This window comes from Dama dama, chromosome 9, assembly GCF_033118175.1.
Source record: "Dama dama isolate Ldn47 chromosome 9, ASM3311817v1, whole genome shotgun sequence".
Classification (NCBI taxonomy): Eukaryota; Metazoa; Chordata; class Mammalia; order Artiodactyla; family Cervidae; genus Dama; species Dama dama.
This window is the reverse complement of record NC_083689.1, coordinates 5045161-5066227: the sequence shown is the minus strand read 5'-3', so window position 1 is coordinate 5066227 and position 21067 is coordinate 5045161.

Below are 21067 nucleotides of genomic sequence, written 5' to 3'. Positions count from 1 at the left end.
CTGTGTATTGATTTCGTATCCTGCAACTTTGCTAAATTCACTGATTAGCTCTAGTAATTCTCTGATACTCTCTTTAGGGTTTTCTGATGTACAGTACAACATCTGCTGAATCATCAAAAAAGCAAGAGAGTTCCAGAAAAACATTTATTTCTTCTTTATTGACTATGCCAAAGTCGTTGACTGTGTGGATCACAATAAACTGTGGAAAATTCTGAAAGGGATGGGCATACCAGACCACCTGACCTGCCTCTTGAGAAACCTGTATGCAGGTCAGGAAGCAACAGTTAGAACTGGACATGGAACAACAGACTGGTTCCAAATAGGAAAAGGAGTATGTCAAGGCTGTATATTGTCACCCTGCTTATTTAACTTATGTGCAGAGTACATCATGAGAAACGCTGGGCTGGAGGAAGCACAAGCTGGAATCAAGATTGCCGGGAGAAATATCAATAACCTCAGATATGCAGATGACACCACCTTATGGCAGAAAGTGAGGAAGAGCTAAAGAGCCTCTTGATGAAAGTGAAAGAAGAGAGTGAAAAAGTTGGCTTAAAGCTCAACATTCAGAAAACTAAGATCATGGCATCTGGTCCCATCACTTCATGGGAAATAGATGGTGAAACAGTGGAAACAGTTTCAGACTTTATTTTTGGGGGCTCCAAAATCACTGCAGATGGTGATTGCAGGCATGAAATTAAAAGACACTTACTCCTTGGAAGGAAAGTTATGACCAACCTAGACAGAATATTAAAAAACAGAGACATTACTTTGTCAACAAAGGTCCTTCTAGTCAAGGCTATGGTTTCTCCAGTGGTCATGTACGGATGTAAGGGTTGGACTGTGAAGAAAGCTGAGCACTGAAGAATTGATGCTTTTGAACTGTGGTGTTGGAGAAGACTCTTGAGAGTCCCTTGGACTGCAAGGAGATCCAACCAGTCCATCCTAAAGGAGATCAGTCCTGGGTGTTCACTGGAAGGACTGATACTGAAGCTGAAACTCCAACTTTGGCTAGCTTATGTGAAGAGTTGACTCACTGGAAAATACCCTGATGCTGGGAGGGATTGGAGGCAGGAGGAGAAGGGGACAACAGAGGATGAGATGGCTGGATGGCATCACCGACTCAATGGACATGAGTTTGAGTAAACTCCGGGAGTTGGTGATGGACAGGGAGGCCTGGCGTGCTGCGATTCAGGGGGTCGCAAAGAGTCGGACACGACTGAGCAACTGAGCAGACTGAATTGAACTGACTGAATGTACAGTATCATGTCATCTGCAAACAGCGAGAGCTTTACTTCTTCTTTTATGACCTGGATTCCTTTTATTTCTTTTTCTTCTCTGATTGCTGTAGCTAGGACTTCCAAAACTATGTTGAAAAATAATAGGGAAAGTGGACACCCTTGTCTTGTTCCTGATCTTAAGGGAAATATCTTCAGCTTTTCACCATTGAGAATAATATTTGCTATAGACTTATCCTATGTGGTCTTTACTATGTTGACATAGGTTCCTTCTATGCCCATTTTTTGAAGAGTTTTAATCATAAATGTGTGCTGAATTTTGTCAAAGGCTTTTTCTGCATCTATTGAGATGGTCATATGGTTTCTATCTTTCAATTTGTTAATACGGTGTATCACAATGATTGATTTCCATATATTGAAGAATCCTTGCATCCCTGGAATAAACCCAACTTGATCATGGTGTATGAGCTTTTTGATGTGTTGCTGAATTCTGTTAGCTAAAATTTTGTTGAGGATTTTTGCGTCTATGTTCATTAGTCATATTGGCCTGTAGTTTTCTTTTTTTGTGTTGTCTTTGAATGGTTTTGATATCAGGGTGATGATGGCCTCATTGAATGAGTTTGGAAGTGTTCCTTCCTTTGCAATTTTTAGATAGAGTGTTAGGAGGATAGGCATTAGCTCTTCTCTAAATGTTTGATAAAATTCTCCCGTGAAGCCATCTGGTCCTGGACTTTTGTTTTTTGGGAGATTTTTGGTCACAGCTTCAATTTCAGTGCTTGTAATTGGGTTGTTCATAATTTCTGTTTCTTCCTGGTTCAATCTTGGAAGACTGAACTTTTCTAAGAATCTGTCCATTTCTTCCAGGTTATCTATTTTATTGCCATATAGTTGTTCATAATAGTCTCTTATAATCCTTTGTATTTCTGCATTGTCTGTTGTAACCTCTCCCTTTTCATTTCTAATTTTGTTTATTTGATTCTTCTTTCTTTTTTCTTGATGAGTTTGGCTAAGAGTTTGTCAATTCTGTTTATCTTCTCAAAGAACCAGGTTTTAGGTTTATTAGTCTTTAGGTAGGATTGTATTGCTGTAAACTTCCCTCTTACAACTTCTTTTGCTGCATCCAATAGGTTTTGAGTTGTCGTGCTTTCATTGTCATTTGTTCCTAGAAATTTTTTATTTCCCTTTTGATTTCTTCAGTAACCTGTTTGTTTTTTAGAAACATGTTGTTTAATCTCTGTGTGCTTGTGTTTCTTACAGTTTTTTTCTTGTAATTGATATCTAGTCTTATAGCATTGTGGTCAGAGAAGATGCTTGATATAATTTCTATTTTTCAAAATTTACTGAGGTTTGATATGTGACCCAAGATGTGGTATATCCTGGAGAATGTTCCATGTGCACTTGAGAAGGAGTATTCTGCCTTTGAAAGTATCGATATGGTTCATCTCATCTAATGTATCATTTAAGACCTGTGTTTCCTTATTAATTTTGTTTTGATGATCACTGATGTGCGTGGGGTGTTGAAGTCTCCTACTATTATTGTGTTACTGTCAATTTCTCCTTTTATGTCTGTTAGTGTTTGTCTTACATGTTGAGGTGCTCCTATGTTGGGTGCATAGATATTTACAATTGCTATGTCTTCCTCTTGGATTGAGATTTTGATCATTATGTAGTGTCCTTTCTAATCTCTTGCAATCTTCTTTATTTTAAGGTCTATTTTGTCTGATGTGAGGATTGCTACTCCAGCTTTCTTTTGAGGAAGCTTCCATAAACTTCTTAACCTCATACATTGGAGGGCAGACAAAAGTAGCAAAAACTGCAATCCCATGGCTTCCAGAATGAAAACCACAGTCACAGAAAATTAATGAAAACAACCACATGGATCACATCCTGCCTAACTCAATGAAACTATGAGCCATGCCATGTAGGGCCACACAAGACAGATGGGTCATAGTGGAGAGTTCTGACAAAATGTGCTCCACTGGAGAAAGGAACGGGAAACCACTTCATCATTCTTGCCTTGAAAACCCCATGAAGAGTATGAAAAGGCAAAAGATATGACACAGCAAGATGAGGCCCCAGGTCAGTAGGTGTCCAAAAGGCTACTGGTGAAGAGAGGGAGAATAGCTCAAGGAAGAATGAAGAGGCTGAGCCAAAGCAGAAAGAATACCCAGTTGTGGATGTGTCTGTTGGTGAAAGTAAATTTTGATGCTATAAAGAGAAATATTGCATACGAACCTGGACTGGTAAGTCTATGAATCAAGGTAAATTCAGTTCAGTTCAGGTCAGTCACTCAGTCATGTCCAACTCTTTGTGACCTCATGGACTGCAGCATGCCAGGCTTCCCTGTCCATCACCAACTCCCACAGCCTACTCAAACTCATGTCCATCATGTCAGTGATGCCATCCAACCATCACAACCTCTGTCATACCCTTCTCCTCCCACCTTCAATCTTTCCCAGCGTCAGGGTCTTTTCCAATGAGTTGGTTCTTTGCATCAAGTGGCCAAAATTTTGGAGTTTCAGCTTCAGCATCAGTCCTTCCAATGAATATTCAGCACTGATTTCCTTTAGGATTGACTGATTGGATCTCCTTGCAGTCCAAGGGACTCTCGAGAGTCTTCTCCAACACAATCGTTCAAAAGACTCAATTCTTCAGCACTCAGCTTTCTTTATAGTCCAACTCTCACATCCATACATGACTACTGGAAAAACCATAGCTTTGACTAGATGGACCTTTGTTGACAAGTAATGTCTCTGCTTTTTAATAGGCTATCTAGGTTGGTCATAGCTTTTATTCCAAGGAGCAAGCATCTTTTAATTTCATGGCTGCAGTCAACATCTGCAGTGATTTTGGAGCTCAAAAAAATAAAGCCTCTCACTGTTCCCATTGTTTCCTCATCTATTTGCCATGAAGTGATGGGACTGGATGCCATGATCTTACTTTTCTGAATGTTGAGTTTTAAGCCAACTTTTTCACTCTCCTCTTTCACTTTCATCAAGAGGCTCTTTAGTTCTTCTTCACTTTCTGCCAAGGTAAGTTGGATCTTGTTGAACAGGAGATGGCAGAAGTGAACATTGACATTTTAGGAATCAGTGAAATAAAATGAATGGGTATGGGTGAATTTAATTAAAATGACCATTATAGCTACTATTGTTGGCAAGAATCCCTTATAAGCAATGGAGTAGTCCTCATATACAACAAATGAGTTCAAAATGTAGTACTTGGGTAGAATCTCAAAACCAACAGAATGAGCTTTGTCCATTTCCAGAGCAAACCATTCAACATCACAGTAAGCCAAGTCTATGCCCCAGCCGCTAGTGTTTTGGCTGAAGCTGAAGTCAAACAGTTCTATGAAGACCTACAAGACTTTCTAGAATTAACACCAAAAAAAGTCCTTTTCATCATAGGGGATTGGAATACAAAAGTAGGAATTCAAGAGATACTTAGAGTAACAGGCAAGTTTGACCTTGGAGCATGAACTGAAGCAAAGGCTAACAGAGTTTTGCCAAGAGCATGCACCTGGTAATAACAAACACCCTCTTCCAACAACACAAGAGATGACTCTACACATGGATATCACCAGATGGTCAATTCTGAAATTACATTGATTATATTCTTTGCAGCCAAAGATGGAGAAGCTCTATACAGTCAGCAAAAATAAGACCGTAGCTGACTGTGGTTCAGGTCATGAGCACTTTATTGCAAAATTCAGACCTAAATTGAAGAAAGTAGGGAAAAACCACTAGGCCATTCAGGTATGACCTAAATCAAATCCTTTATGATTTAACAGGCTTCCGTGGTGGCTCAAATGGTATAGAATATGCCTGTACTGTAGGAGACCCAGGTACAGTCCCTGGGTTGGGAAGATCCCCTGCAGAAGGAAATGGCAACCCACTCCAATATTCTTTCCTGGAGAATTCCAAAGAAGAGGACCCTGGTGGTCTACAGTCCCACTAAGACTCAGACATGGCTGAGTGATTATAGAGTGATTAAACACTTTGTGATTATACAGTGGAAGTGACAAATAGATTCAAGGGCTTAGATCTGATAGAGAGGGTGCCTGAAGATCTATGGACAGAGGTTTGTAACAGTAAGCAGGAGTCAGTGACCAAAACCATCCCAAAGAAAAAGAAATGCAAGAAGGCAAAAAAGATTGTCTGAGGAGGCCTTACTTATAGCTGAGAATAGAAGAGAAGCCCCAAACAATGGACCATTTTTATCCACGTATTTTTCCTAAGTATGAGTCCTTCTTTCATGCCTCTTCCTATAACATATTTTTGGGGAAAACTTAATATTCAGAATACCAGTTCACATTAAAGTGGGAAAACCATGGATATCAGGTTCTCCCCACTACACAGCAGTTATGTGTGCTCAGTGCTCAGTCATGTCCAACTCTGTATGACAGACTCTCTGTTCATGGATGAGAAGACTCAATATTGTTAATATTGTTAATAAGTCAGTTCTTCATAAATTGATTTACAGATTCAATGCAACCTAAGCTAAAATACCAACAAATCAAAGTTTTGTGTTGTTTCTAACATTCGTGTTGGAATGCAGAGGACCTAACATAGCTAAAACAACTTTGAAAAAGGACACAGTGGGAAGACTTGCACTGTCTGTCAAAACTTTTCATAAAGCCACAGGAATCAAGTCAATGTGTCACTGGACTAAAGATATATAAATAGATCTGTGAAGTCCAGAAACAGATCCATATTTGTACAAATAGTCAATTAATTTTAAAAAAATCAATTATTTTACATTAAAACCCTTCAAGATTTTATTAGGAGTATAGATGAAAATCAAGTACAAAGAGAGACATGTTAAACACAAATATATTTTTAATGCAAACAAATCAAATGATCTTAAAATCTAAGTCATCAAAAGATATTTTAACAGAATGATATTAACATTCCTTTGAAACAAAATTAATACATATGAAAACCAAAATTTCACACAGATTAGACTAGAGCACATTGTCAAAAGACACCTTAAAATTATTGGCACAAGATACTGGCACAAAAAACAGAAAAATAGAGTACCAAAATAGAATAGAGCAGAATTGATATAATGGATTATTTTTTCTGTTTCTGTTCTTTTTGTTTGAGGTAAAATAAGCTTTTAAAAGGGATCAAGTGGAATGGAATCTTATACTAAATGGTGTAACAATTCAGCAAAAATAATTGTTAGATCTACAACTTAGATAGTAAATGAACTCACAATTAAATATTTCAAGTTAGATATTGAAAAAAAGAAAATAATCATATCCTTGGGAAAAATAATATAAAATGGAACCAAACATTTATTAGTTTTATGGCAGTTTTAAGCCAGTAAAAAAATTACAGAGGAAAGAAAGTATTTTCAACAAATGATGCTGTCTGTAACAATTGAACATCCAAGTACAAGAAAATAAACTCAAGTTATACTTACACTGTATACAAAATTAGCTCAAAATTGATCATAAACCTAAATGCAAAATGTACAACTTAAAATACCTAGATGATAACATAAAAATCTGTTTGGCCTTAAGTTTGACAAGGAGTTTTCAGATAAAAGAGAAAAACCACAATACATGAAAGAAAAAAAAATGATGTTGGAATTACAAACATTAAAACATTTACTTTTCAAAAAACATTGTTAAGAGACTGAAAAGAAAAACAACAAATGGGGAGAATAAATAATGCAAATCAGATAAAAGATTACATATAGAATATGAAGAACTCTTAAAATGCAGCAATTAAAAAATTAAACAAATTTTTTAAATCAGCAAAAATTTGAATATACTTAATCGTAAGTGTTATGAAGATGGTAAATAAGCACAAGAAAAGATACTCAGCATCATTAGCAGTATGGAAATGCAAATAAAAATGATGAAATATCACTACACACCCACTAGTATTGCAAAATTTGAAAAAAAAAAAAGATAACAGCAAGTGCTGATGAAGCTCCAGAGCAACCAAAACTCTCATACACTGCTCATGAGCACGCAAAATGGCGTAGACACTGTATATAATTTTGCGGTTTCTTATAAAGTAAAACATCCACTTATTATTCATCAATTCTACTCCCAGAGAAAGCTTACATTAACCAAACTTGTTTATACCAGCTTTATTCATAATCACCAGAAGCTGGGACTAATACAAACATATTTCAACTGGCAAATAAACTGTGATATAATACTTCCACACAATGGAATACTACTGGGCTATAGAAAGAACTGTGATGTCACCAAAAAACATCAGAGTAGGGAATTTTAATATCCCATTACTCCACAAAAGCAGCAGACTTTCAAAAGCATCAGAATTAATTTTTTAAGAACTCTAGATTCTTATTTTAAAAGCTTACAACAACTGGGTAGGCTTACAATTTTTAAAAGCTTACAACAATGCTTATCAATGAAGCCTTAATGAATAATAATGAAAGCTTAATAAAGCTGCTGAATTTTAGTAAATGTGCCATGGCATTTTAACTTGCCCACTTACTTTCTTCCAATCTACAATCTTTTGAAGCTTGGAAGCATCCAGAAAGACAGCAGCAGGTTTCTGCTTGTTGCTGGTATTAGAGGGTTCAATACAGACCTATTCTTACTGGGTTTGTGTATTCTGACCTGTCTGTTGGCTCCCAGAAAGAATAACAACAAATTACACTTATTTCACCTACTTCAGAGCCTTCTACATCTGAAGCAGATTCCTGATGACACTTGTGTCAGAAGCATTTAAAGGCGAATGTATTCACTGCAAATATATTTCCTGCAGTTGCTGGGGGCAAGGGATAACATTCTGGGCAAGCAATAGAGCAAAAAGCCAAGGAAAAAGATATTTAAGAGATTAAAATCTTTGAAAAGCTCCTGCCTAAGTTGGAGAATCTAGAAGACCATGTGCATTCTCAGTAAAGACCTGCGAAGACCCAAAATTTCACCTCTGGTTGACCTTCAGGGTATGTGCAAACAGGAAGAAGGGTTAAGGTAGAGTTGTAAGTGATCTGGCTAAGCAATGAAGGAGTGCCCCAGTAAGAAATCAGTCTGGGGGAATTTTTTTGCTTTAGTCATTTAAAGAAATCTCTGTCAAACATTGAGCTAAGCACTAAGCTAACAATACAGTCTTGAGTGGCCACATACAATGAAGAATGCACACTTTCCAAATACTGTTTAGAAAAGTCACTAATGAAACAACAAAACAGAACAAGTGTCAACAATAAATTCTGAGTAGGGAAGAGAATTTGATTTCCAGAGTTGACATTATAAGATTCAAAATGTTTAGTGTTTGACAAAAAGGAAAGTGTGGAGCATGAAAAGACACAAGAAAGTATGGTCTGGGGTGGGGAAAAGATTATAAGAAATTGTCCCTGAGGAAGCTGAGTCATTAAAACCAACTGTCTTAACTGTGCCTCCCAAAACAAAGGAAATCATGGGCAAAGAATTAAAACAAAAAAAAAAAAAAGAAAAAGGAGAACAATGTCAGGACAAATAGACATCACTAAAGATATAGAAATTATTAAAAAGAACCAAATAAGAATTCTATATCTGAAAAGTCCAATAACAAGTAAAATTTTCCTAGAGAGGTTCAACAGCTTATTTGAATAGGCAGAAGAAAGAATTAGCAAATTTGAAAATAAGTTAACTGATATTACCTAGTCTTAAGAGTAAGAAAAAAATGAATAAAATTAACAGATCCTTGGTGATCCATGGGATAGCACTGGCACACCTATATATGCACAATTAGAGTCCAAAAAGAGAAAGAGCAGAAAAAATATTTGAAAAAATAATGTCCAAAAACTTCCAAAATGTCATGAAACCCATGGATCTACTTGTTCAAGAAGCTCAAAAAACTCCAAGTAGGTAGAATTAGAAATCCACACAAGGACATATAGACAAATTGTTGAAAGAAAAAGGCAATGAGGAAAGTATAAAGGCAACAGGAGTGAAATGGCTTATTACAGACAAAGGAACTGCAGTATGATTAACAACTGATTTTCTCCTCAGAAATATGGAGGTCAGAAGCCAGCAGGATGACATAATTAAGTGCTGAAAAAATAAAACTGTCAATGAAGAAATATTTGTTAAAACTATCCTTCAAAAATGAAGGGGAAATTAAGGTGTTCTTAGATAAATAAAAGCTGAGGGAGTTCCTCACTAATAGATCTCTCCTACTAGAGTGAAACAGTCTTTCAGGCTGAAATGAAAACACTCTAGATAGTAACTCAGGCTTGAATGAGGAGATAAACAGTGCCAGTAAATGTAACTACATAAGTATAAAATTCAGTATTATAGTTTTAGTTTGTAATTCCTCTTTGTTTTCTATTCAATTTAGGAAACAAATACATAGAGCAATAATTATAAATTTATGTTAATGACAATGTATAAAGATGTAATTTGTGAATATAATGACATGGTAAGAATATTAAGATATGTAGGAACTTTGTATACTACTGAAACTAAGCAATTCAAACTATTTTGTTATAAATTTAAGATGCTAATTTTAATTCCAATTGTAACCATTGAAAATTAAATTAAAATATACAGAAAAAGAAATGACAAGGGAATCAAGATGGTACATTTGAAAAATAAAAATATAATAACAGTGACTGAGGGAGAAAAAAATTAAAGGCACATTGAAAATAAATACCCAAACAACAAAAGTAAGCCGTTCCTTATGAATAATTACTTTACATTGCAACAAATGGATTAAACTTTCCAGTTAAAAGCCAGAGACTGGCAGAAGGTGCTTGTTAAAGATCCAAATAAATGCTATCTAAAAGAAACTAACTTTAGATCCAAAGACACAAATAGATTGAAAACGAAAGGATGGAAAAAGATGTCCCATTCAAATAGTATATTCAAAAGGAAAGTTTTCTGGCTATACTAATATAACACAGAGTAAATTTTTCTCTCAAAATTGTTATAAGGAGTAAAAAAGGGATGCTATATGTTTATAGAAGGGTAAATCTATCAAGGTTATATATTATAATACATGCTCCTAAAAACAATACTCCAAAACATACAAAATAAAAACTGACCAAATTGAAGGGAGAAATATGTAGTTATATGGTAACCACTCAAGATTTTACTACCCCAGCACCAATAATGGAGAGAACATTCAGAAAGATCAATAAGGAGAGCACTTAAGCAATGCAACCTAATAAATGCACATACAAAACATTTCACCCAAACAGCAGAATACACACTATGCTATATACCTGAAACTAATATAATATTGTAAGTCAACTATACTTCAATTTTTTTTGAATGTAAAACAGCCAGCCTCTTTGAAGAACAGTACAGAAATTTCCTTAAAAACTAGGAATAAAACTACCATATAACCCATCAGTCACACTACTGGGCATATACCCTGAGAAAACCACAATTCTAACAGACACATGTAACTTGATGTTCATTGCAGCACTATTTACAATAGCCCAGGACATGGAAGCAGCCTAGATGTCCATCAACAAATGAATAGATGTATGGCAGAGACCAACACCACATTGTAAAACATTTATCCTCCAATTAAAAATAAATGAAACTTTAAAACCCAGAAAAAACTGTAAAATGGTAAAGCTTTGGAATAGAAAAAATGAATTTAAAAAAAATTCAGGAGAATGCACATTCTCCCTGAGTGCACATATAACATTCTCCAAGATATACCATATATGAGGTCATACAATGTGCTTAGTCGCTCAGTCATGTCCAACTCTTTGCGACCCCATGGACTGTAGCCTGCCAGGCTCCTCTGTCCGTGGGAATTCTCTGGGAAAGAATACTGAAGTGGGTTGCCACGCCCTCCTCCAGGGGATCTTCTCAACCCAGGGGTAGAACCCAGGTCTCCCACATTGCAGGCAGATTCTTTACCATATGAGAGCCACCAGGGTATCCCAGTCATACAATAAATATCAATAAATTTAAGAATATCGAAATTTACAAAATATTTTCTTCAATCACAATTGCCTGAATTTAGAAAAACATAACAAAAGAAAAATGGAAAACTCACAATTACATGAAAATTGAATAAATGAAAATGAATACACAACATACCAAAAACGTATAGAATGCCCTGAAAGCAGTGCCCAGGGAGAAATTCATAGCTTTAATTACATATATTAATTTTTAAAAAGATCTCAAATCTATTACCAAACTCAGCACCTTAAGGGGGGAGAAAAGAAAAGCAAATTAAATCCAAAACTAGCATAAGGAAATAAACAATAAAAATTAGATCAGTCATAAACATAGGAGAACAGAAAGTGATAGAAAGATGCACCAAAACTAAAAGTTGGTTCTGCTAAAAGATCAACAAACTGACAAAGCTTTAGTTACAATGACTAAGAAAAAAGAGAAAAGACTCAAATTATTACAATCACAAGTGAAATTGGAAATTACAAATGATCTTACATTTATGAATGAAAATAATTCCAGTACAATTCTGTGAACAATTGTATGCCAACACCTTAGATACACATATGAGATGGAGAAATTCCTAGAAACAGAAAAACTACCTAACTTGATTCAAGAAATAAATAGGAAATCTGAACAGATCTTTAAAAAAGCAAAGAGTTTGAATCAGTAATAAAAAACTTCCTAATAAAAAAGACAAGGACCAAATATTTTCAATGATGAAAACTACCAACATTTAAAGAATAATTAACACTAATTATTCTCAAACTCTTTAAAAAATAGAAGAAAGATTTCCTAACTCATTCTATGAGGCCAGCATCACTCTGATAGCATAACCAGATAAAGCTACTGCAAGACAAAACTACAGAACAGTATGCCTTATTAATATAGATAAATCCTCTACAAACTTTTGGGAAAGCATATCCAGAAGCATATAAAAGGATTATGGGCTTCCCTGGTGGTTCAGTGGTAAAGAATTCACCTGCCATGCAGGAGACATGGGTTTGATCCCTGGGTTGAGAAGATCCCCTGGAAAAGGAAATGGCAAAACAGTCCAGTATACTTGCCTGGGAAACTCCAGGGACAGAGGAGCCTGGGGAGCTACAGTCCATGAGGTCACACAAGAATCAGACACAACTTAACAACTAAACAATAATAAAAGAATTACACATCACAACCAAGTGGGAATTATCCTAGGAATGCAAGGGTGGTTCAGCATCCAAAAATCATGTAATGAAACACATTAATAAAATGAAAGAAAACTAGTTGATTATTTCAAGATGAGGGGAAAGCATTTGACAAAAATCTAAGAAACTTACACGACAAAAACATGCAATGAACTAGGAATTCGTTGGGAACTTCCTTGATATGATAAAGGGCATCTACAAAACCTCAGCTAAAGTCACCTTTGATGAAAGACTGGAGGGAGATCAAGATGGCAGTGTTAAGAGGACATAGAGCTCACCTCTCCCACCCCAGCCTCAAACACGTAAAAAATACATCTATGTGTGGAAGAGTCCTCACTGAAAACTTAACAAGAAACTGGCAGAAGGACATCTGCACAACCTAACTGTCAGGAAGATATGCATGTTGGAAGAAAAAAAAAGTAGCAATTGGATTGGACATTTGACCTGGGGAGTGAGCAGGTCAAGCCACAGACTGGGTATCCCAGTTGTGAGGTCCCAGATAGAGGAAACAAGTTCCCTTCACTGGTTGGAAGACCACTGCAAGAGACAAAGGGGCTGAGCAAGCCTCACTCTGCTCATGAAGAGTGCAGGCACACTGGCTGGCCCCCAGGGAAGGCAAAGAGAGGCCTACTCTAGCAGCAGGCGCTCTGGCTCACGCTGAGCTGAAGGCCTTCAGATCTGCGGCAGCCAGGACCAGGGAAATGACTCAGCCGTGGGGCACAGAGGCGGCCTGGTCCTGGGGCAAAGCCTGCATGGGACAGCAGTGGCTCTTGTTGGTGTTTAACCAGGTGGCAGCTCAGAATCTGACAGCAACCACTTTACCACAGCTCAGCTCTAGAAACTCACTGAGAATCTGTTTAGGTTCCTACCAGCCCAGCAGAATGGTTTCACCAGAGAACAGGAGGTGGAAGGGGCATGGTGCAGTGTTCAGCTACAGAGACAAAGGGGCTTGCACCCGAGGCTGTCTGAATGGAGCCGCAGACACCTACACAGGCAGTGCATCAAACCTATCTTACCCAGGCCCAACCTGCTTCAGCACTTTCCTCCTCTTGGGAAAAAGTTCCAGTGCAACGAAAGGGAAAAACACACACACTTAAAAGAGCCAGCTCAAGACAGATCCTAGAGCTCCAGCAACTTGAGCTCAGGCCCAGCTTGGGCTCTGGGCTAATGGTCACTGAGCAGAGAGGAAGTCCTGCTTCACATCGGATACCAGCTCTAGCCAGTCCATCTCCAGTATCACTCACTACAATGGAGATAGTTGTCAGCATACCCTGTGGAAAGATGAGACAGTCATCCACGTCAAAGTCAGCCCTCCCACGAAAGGTACTGGGCTCACAAAGTCTGCATAGGGGTTCTCCCACGTAAGAACACCCCTTCAAGACTGAAACTGGTAACTGTTTTGCCAAATTCAGGGGAAGAAAATGATAAGCAAAATGAAAAGGGAATATTACTCCATAAAAAATTCATCTGCATATGGAACAACTCCTACAGAATACCTTCTGAACACTGGCAGAAGACCTCAGACTTCCAAAAAGGCAAGTCAGTCAACTCAGAATGAGGTAGGGCAAAGGATAAAGATAAAAAAAGATTACAGATTTCAGGATGGGGACCTGCACCCCAGGAAGGGAGTCATGAAGGAGGAAAAGTTTCCACACACTCATGCACAGGGACAAGGGGGAGCTTTGGAACCTTGGAAGGGAAAGCTGCCACAGGTGCCTGGAAGGCAAAATGGAGAGAAGCCACCACAGAGATCATTGTTCAACAGTACTTCCCAGCCAAGAAACAGCTTGCAGAGCCGTGCCTGCCTCAGAGAGTGGGGGCTGGGTACTGAGGCTCAGGCTTGTGGGGTGGGACCCCAGGGAGAGTAGTGGGTTTGACTACCATGAAGATATTTTGAGGGGGCTGGTATGACAGAGCTAAGGGAGTCCAGGGAAAAGTCTGGGCCTCCGGGAGAGGCAAGAGATTGTTGCCACTGGGACAATCTAACTACACGCTTGCAGACAGCAGCTGCTTACCTGGCGGCCGCTGCAAAGGCCAGCAGGGGTGCCAGCTGTGGAACTGGATGCAACTGCAGTTGATGATCCCAGAGAAGGGAATGTGACCCATGCCAAACTCGTGGAGAATGCCCGAGGCAGCAGACACAATGCCTCGGCTGCAGGCTGACCCCATAGGTGGCTGCTGGCAGCCGCCCCCAATTTGTGAGCAGGCACGGGTTAATGCCTTCACCTTCAGGGCAGCCTAAGCAGCTTGGCTCTTCCTAGGCACCCAAGATCCAGGGCCAATACTTCTCAGACAGTGCATGACCCACCTCAGACAGTAACATCTGGGAGGTCTCTACCAGCTTAGGCAGGCCCCTCTGGGTGTGTGCTTCGTCGCTCAGTCATGTCCGGCTCATTGTGACACCATGCACTGTAGCCCACCAGGCTCCTCTGTCCATGGGATTCTCCGGGCAAGAATACTGGAGTGGGTGGCCATGCAGGCCCCAGCACATCCCATTGTGGCTGCCACACCTCTCCCTATCCTCAGCCCAACTGAGCATGTGAGCTCTCATAAGCCTCGTCCTTCACCCCTTCTTCTCTGGGCAGGGAACAGACAGCAGAGGGTGTCCTATGAGCAGAAGTGGGGCCAAAATCAAAGCAGAACACAAGGGACTATGTGACTGAAGAAGAGGAAGAGAATGAGCATCTGCAGCCACAGGTGCAACAGATTAAATTCCCACAACTGGCCTGAGACTGCAGACTTTAGGGGCAACTATGGACTTTCGGAGCAAGTACTAGCTGGAGTAAGGCAAGATCTGAGTCTGAGCTGACCCCACACTGCCCACAACAGGTCCAAAGACCTTCCTAGAAATATTGGAGGATTTTCTAAGTAGGCAGATTATCTGGAGCATACTGTGTGCAGTGAACACAGGGGAGTCATGAGGACATTTCTTACTACCATTCTTCATAAATACATAATTTTTCTTTTGTATACTGTTCTATTGTTGTTTTTATTATTCCTTTAGTTTTTATTTTTAATAACCCCCCTTTCCTTTCTTAAAACATCTTATATTGAAATAAATTCATTTTATTTTATTTTCCTGTTTTTATAAATTTTAGTTATATTGCATTTTCCCCATGTTTTTGATTTTGCAGTTTTGCTAGTCTAGCTTTTAGTATTCATTTCCACTTATGGGTTTGTTAATTGGCATAATTGCTCTTTTCTTTTTTGACTTCTGTTTTTATATTTTTTGTCTTTTTCTTCTCATCTGTTCTCTTTATAAATGTGTGAGCTTGTTTGGACTTTCTGGGCTGTTGTGTGTTGCTTTCACCATTAATCTTGGGATTTTGTCTTTTGTGCTCTAAGGCCTGTGAAGTCTTGGTGCTACAGTAAGGGGTCCAGCCAAAACCCCTGAGGTGGGAGACACAAGTCCAGGACTTTGGAATAACAGCAAACTCCCAACCACATGGAATATTAATTGATGAGAGCTCTACCAAAGGTCTCCAGTTCAACACTAAGACCAAGACCTACCCAAAGGCCAGCAAGTTCCAGTGCTGAATGCCTCATGCCAATCCTTCAGCAAAACAGGAACACAGTGTTTAATATACCTAGACAGTATATTAAGAAGCAGAGACATTACTTTGCTGGCAAATGTCTGTATAGTCAAAGTTATGGTTTTTCCAGTAGTCATGTATGGATGTGAGAGTTAGACCATAAAGAAGGCTGAGAGTCAAAGAATTGATGCTTTCGAACTATGGCATTGGAGAAGGCTCTTGAGAGTCCCTTGGACTGCAAGGAGATCAAACCAGTCCATCCTAAAGGAAACCAGTACTGAATATTCATTGGAAGGACTGATGCTGAAGCTGAAACTCCAATACTTTGTTCACCTGATGAGAATAACTGACTCATTGGAAAAGACCCTGATGCTGGGAAAGACTGAAGGTGGGAGGAGAAGTAATATCCAATATTTGTTTTGTTCTGACATATATCACTCTGTATAATAGGCTCTAGGTTCATCCCCCTCATTAGAACTGACTCAAATGCATCCCTTTTTATGGCTGAGTAATATTCCACTGTATATATGTACCACAGCTTCTTTATCCAGATATCTTCTTTATAGCATGTCTTCTTTATAGCAGATGTTTATCTGCTGATAGACATCTAGGTTGCTTCCATATCCTGGCTATTGTAAATAGGGCTGGAATGAACATTGGAGTACATGTGTTTTTCAACTATGGTTTCCTCAGGGTATATGGCCCAGTAGTGGGATTGTTGGGTCATATGGCAGTTTGGGAGCTTCCCTGGTGGCTCAGTGGTAAAGAATTGCCTACCAACGCAGGAGACACAGGTTTTATCCTTGGGTTGGGAAGATACCCTGAAGAAGAGAATGGCAACCCACTCCAGTATTTCTGTCTGGGAAATCCCATGGACAGAGGAGCCTGGTGGGCTACAGTCCATGGGGTCACAAAAAGTCAGACATGCCTTACAACAACAATGGTAGTTTTATTCCTATATTTTAAAGGAATCTCCATACTGTTCTCCATAATGGGTGTATCAATTGCATTCCCATTAACAATACAAGAGTGTTCCCTTTTCTCTAAACTCTCCCCAGCATTTATTGTTTGTAGATTTTTTTTTTGATGATTTCCATCCTGGCTACTGTGAGGTGATACCTTATTTTATTTTGATTTACATTTCTCTAACAATGAGTGAAGTTGAGCATCTTTTCGTGTGTTTATCAGCCATCTGTATGTCTTCTTTGTATGTCTGTTTAGGTATTCTGGCCAATTTTTGATGGGTTGCTTTTCTTATATTGAGCTGTATGAGCTGCTTCATACTGTTCATAGGGTTCTCAAGGCAAGAATACTGAAATGGCTTTCCATTGCCTTCTCCAGTGGACCACGTTTTGTCAGAACTCTCTACCATGACCCATCCATCTTGGGTGGCCCTACACAGCATGGCTTGTAGTTTCATTTAGTTAGACAAGGCTGTGATCCATGTGATCAGTTTGGTTAGTTTTCTGTGAGTGTGGTTTTCATTCTTTTGCCCTCTGTTAGATAAGGATAAGAGGCTTATGGAAGCTTCCTGGTGGGAGAGACTGACTGAGGGGGAAACTGGGTCCTGCTCTGATGGGCAGGACCATGCTCAGTACATCTTTAATCCAATTTTCTGTTGATGGCGGGGCTGTGTCCCCTCCCTGTTGTGTGACCCGAGACCAAACTATGGGGGAGGTGATGAAGATAACGGCGACCTCCTTCAAAAGGCCCCGTGCACCCAGTGCCCCTGATCCTGCAGCAGGCCACCGCTGGCCCACACCTGTGCTGGAGACTCCTGGACACTCACAGGCAAGTCTGGGTCAGTCTCTTGTGAGGTCACTGCTCCTTTCTGCTGGGTTCTGGTGTGCATAAGGTTTTGTTTGTGCCCTCCAAGAGTCTGTTTTCCCAGTCCTGTGCTAAGTTCTGTAATCAAATCCCACTGCCCTCCAAAGCCAAACTCCCTTGGGGTTCTCAGTTCTTCTGCCAGATCCCCAGGTTGGGACATCTGTTGTGGGTCCTAGAACTATCTTAATAGTGAGAGAATTTATTTGGTATAATTGTTCTGCAGTTTCTGGGTTGTCTCCTCAGCAGCTCTGTGGTGGGGTTAATGGTGACCTCCTCCAAGAGGGCTTATGCCACACCCAGGACTACTGCACCCAGAACCCAGCCCCTATGGCAGGCCACTGCTGACCTGAACCTCTGCAGGAGACACTCAAACACTCAAAGTCAGGTCTGGCTCAGTGTATGTGGAGTCTCCTAGTGAGCACAAGGTTTTGTTTGAGATATCCGAGTGTCTCTGGCAGGTATGGGTTTTGATTCTAAACGTGATTTCACCCCTCCTACTGTCTTGCACGGGGATTCTCCTTTGCCTTGGACGGTGGGCTATCTTTTTTTGGTGGGATCCAATGTTCTTCTGTTGATGGTTGTTCAGCAGCAAGTTTAATTTTGGAGTTCTTGCAGAAGATGAGAGCATGTCCTTCTATGCTGCCATTTTGGGACAATTTGGAAAACTCAGCAGTGGTCACAGGACTGGAAAAGGTCAATTTTCATTCCAATCCCAAAGACAATGCCAAAAAAATGTTCAAACGATGACACAATTGCACTCATCTCACATGCTAGCAAAGTAGTGCTCAACGTTGTCCAAGCCACGCTTCAACAGTTCATGAACTGTGAACTTCCAGATGTTTAAGCTGGCTTTAGAAAAGGTACAGGAACCAAATATCAAATTGCCAACATCTGCTGGATCATCAAAAAAGCAAGAGACTTCCATAAAAACATCTACTTCTGCTTTACTGACTATGCCAAAGTCTTTGACTGTATGGATCATAACAAACTCTGGAAAAAAAGACATGGGAATACCAGACCACCTTACCTGCCTCCTGAGGAATCTGTATGCAGGTCAAGAAGCAACAGTTAGAACCAGACATAGAACAACAGACTGGTTTCAAAATTGGGAGAGGAGTATGTCAAGGCTGTATATTATCACCCTGCTTATTTAACTTACATACAGAGTATGTCATGCGAAATGCTGGGCTGGATGAAGTACAAGCTGGAATTAAGCTTATTGGGAGAAATATCAACAGCCTCGGATATGCAGATGATGCCACCCTAATGGCAGAAAGCAAAGAGGAACTAAAGAGCCTCTTGATGTGGGTGAAAGAGGTGAATGAAAAAGCTGGCTTAAAGCTCAACCTTCAAAAACTAAGATAATGGCATCTGGTCCCATCAGTTCAGTTCAGTCGTGTCCAACTCTTTGTGACCCCATGAATCCCAGCATGCCAGGCCTCCCTGTCCATCACCAACTCCCGGAGTTTACTCAAACTCATGTCCATCGAGTCGGTGATGCCATCCAGCCATCTCATCCTCTGTTGTCCCCTCCTCCTCCTGCCCCCAATCCCTCCCAGCGTCAGGGTCTTTTCCAATGAGTTAACTCTTCGGATGAGCTGGCCAAAGTATTGGAGTTTCAGCTTCAGCATCAGTCCTTCCAGTGAACACCCAGGACTGATCTCCTTTAGGATGGACTGGTTGGATCTCCTTGCAGTCCAAGGGACTCTCAAGAGTCTTCTCCAACACCACAGTCCAAAAGCATCAATTTTTCAGCGCTCAGCTTTCTTCACAGTCCAACTCTCACATCCATACATGACCACTGGAAAAACCATAGCCTTGACTAGATGGACCTTTGTTGGCAAAGTAATGTCTCTGCTTTTTAATATGCTATCTAGATTGGTCATAACTTTCCTTCCAAGGAGTAAGCATCTTTTAATTTAATGGCTGCAATCACCATCTGCAGTGATTTTGGAGCCCCCCAAAATAAAGTCTGACACTGTTTCCAAGTTTTTCCATCTATTTCCCATGAGGTGATGGGACCAGATGCCATGATCTTAGTTTTCTGAATGTTGAGCTTTAAGCCAACTTTTTCACTCTCTTCTTTCACTTTCATCAAGAAGGGTGGTGTTATCTGCATATCTAAGGTTATTGATATTTCTCCTGGCAATCTTGATTCCAGCTTGTGCTTCTTCCAGCCCAGCATTTCTCATGATGTACTCTGCATATAAGTTAAATAAGCAGGGTGACAATATACAGCCTTGACATACTCCTTTTCCTATTTGGAACCAGTCTGTTGTTCCATGTCCAGTTCTAACTGTTGCTTCCTGACCTGCATATAGGTTTCTCAAGAGGCAGGTCAGGTGGTCTGGTATTCCCATCTCTTTCAGAATTTTCCACAGTTTATTGTGATCCACACAGTCGAAGGCTTTGACGTAGTCAATAAAGCAGAAGTAGATGTTTTTATGGAAGTCTCTTGCTTTTTCGATGATCCAGCGGATGTTTGCAATTTGATCTCTGGTTCCTCTGCCTTTTCTGAAACCAGCCAGAACATCTGGGAGTTCACAGTTCATGTATTGCTGAAGCCTGGCTTGGAGAATTTTGAGCATTGCTTTTCTAGCGTGTGAGATGAGTGCAATTGTGTGGTAGTTTGAGCATTCTTTGGAATTGCCTTTCTTAGGGATTGGAATGAAAACTGACCTTTTCCAGTCCTATGGCCACTGCTGAGTTTTTCAAATTTGCTGATGTATTGAGTGCAGCAGTTTCACAGCATCATCTTTCAGGATTTGAAATAGCTCAACTGGAATTCCATCACCTCCAGTAGTTTTGTTCATAGTGATGCTTCCTAAGGCCCACTTGACTTCACATTCCAGGATGTCTGGCTCTAGGTGAGTGATCACACCATCGTGATTATCTGGGTCGTGAAGATCTTTTTTGTACAGTTCTTCTGTGTATTCTTGCCACCTCTTCTTAATATCTTCTGCTTCTGTTAGGTCCATACCATTTCTGTCCTTTATTGTGCCCATCTTTGCATCAAGTGTTCCCTTGGTATCTCTAACTTTCTTGAAGAGATCTCTAGTCTTTCCCATTCTATTGTTTTCATCTATTTCTTTTCATTGATCACCGAGGAAGGCTTTCTTATCTCTCCTTGCTATTCTTTCGAACTCTGTATTCAAATGGGAATCTTTCCTTTTCTCCTTTGCTTTTCACTTCTCTTCTTTTCACAGCTATTTGTAAGGTATCCTCAGACAACCATTTTGAGTTTTTGCATTTCTTTTTCATGGGGATGGTCTTGAACCTCGTCTCCCGTACAATGTCATGAACCTCCATCCATATTTCATCAGGCAGTCTCTCAGATCTAGTCCCTTAAATCTATTTCTCACTTCCACTGTATAGTCATAAGGGATTTGATTTAGCTCATAC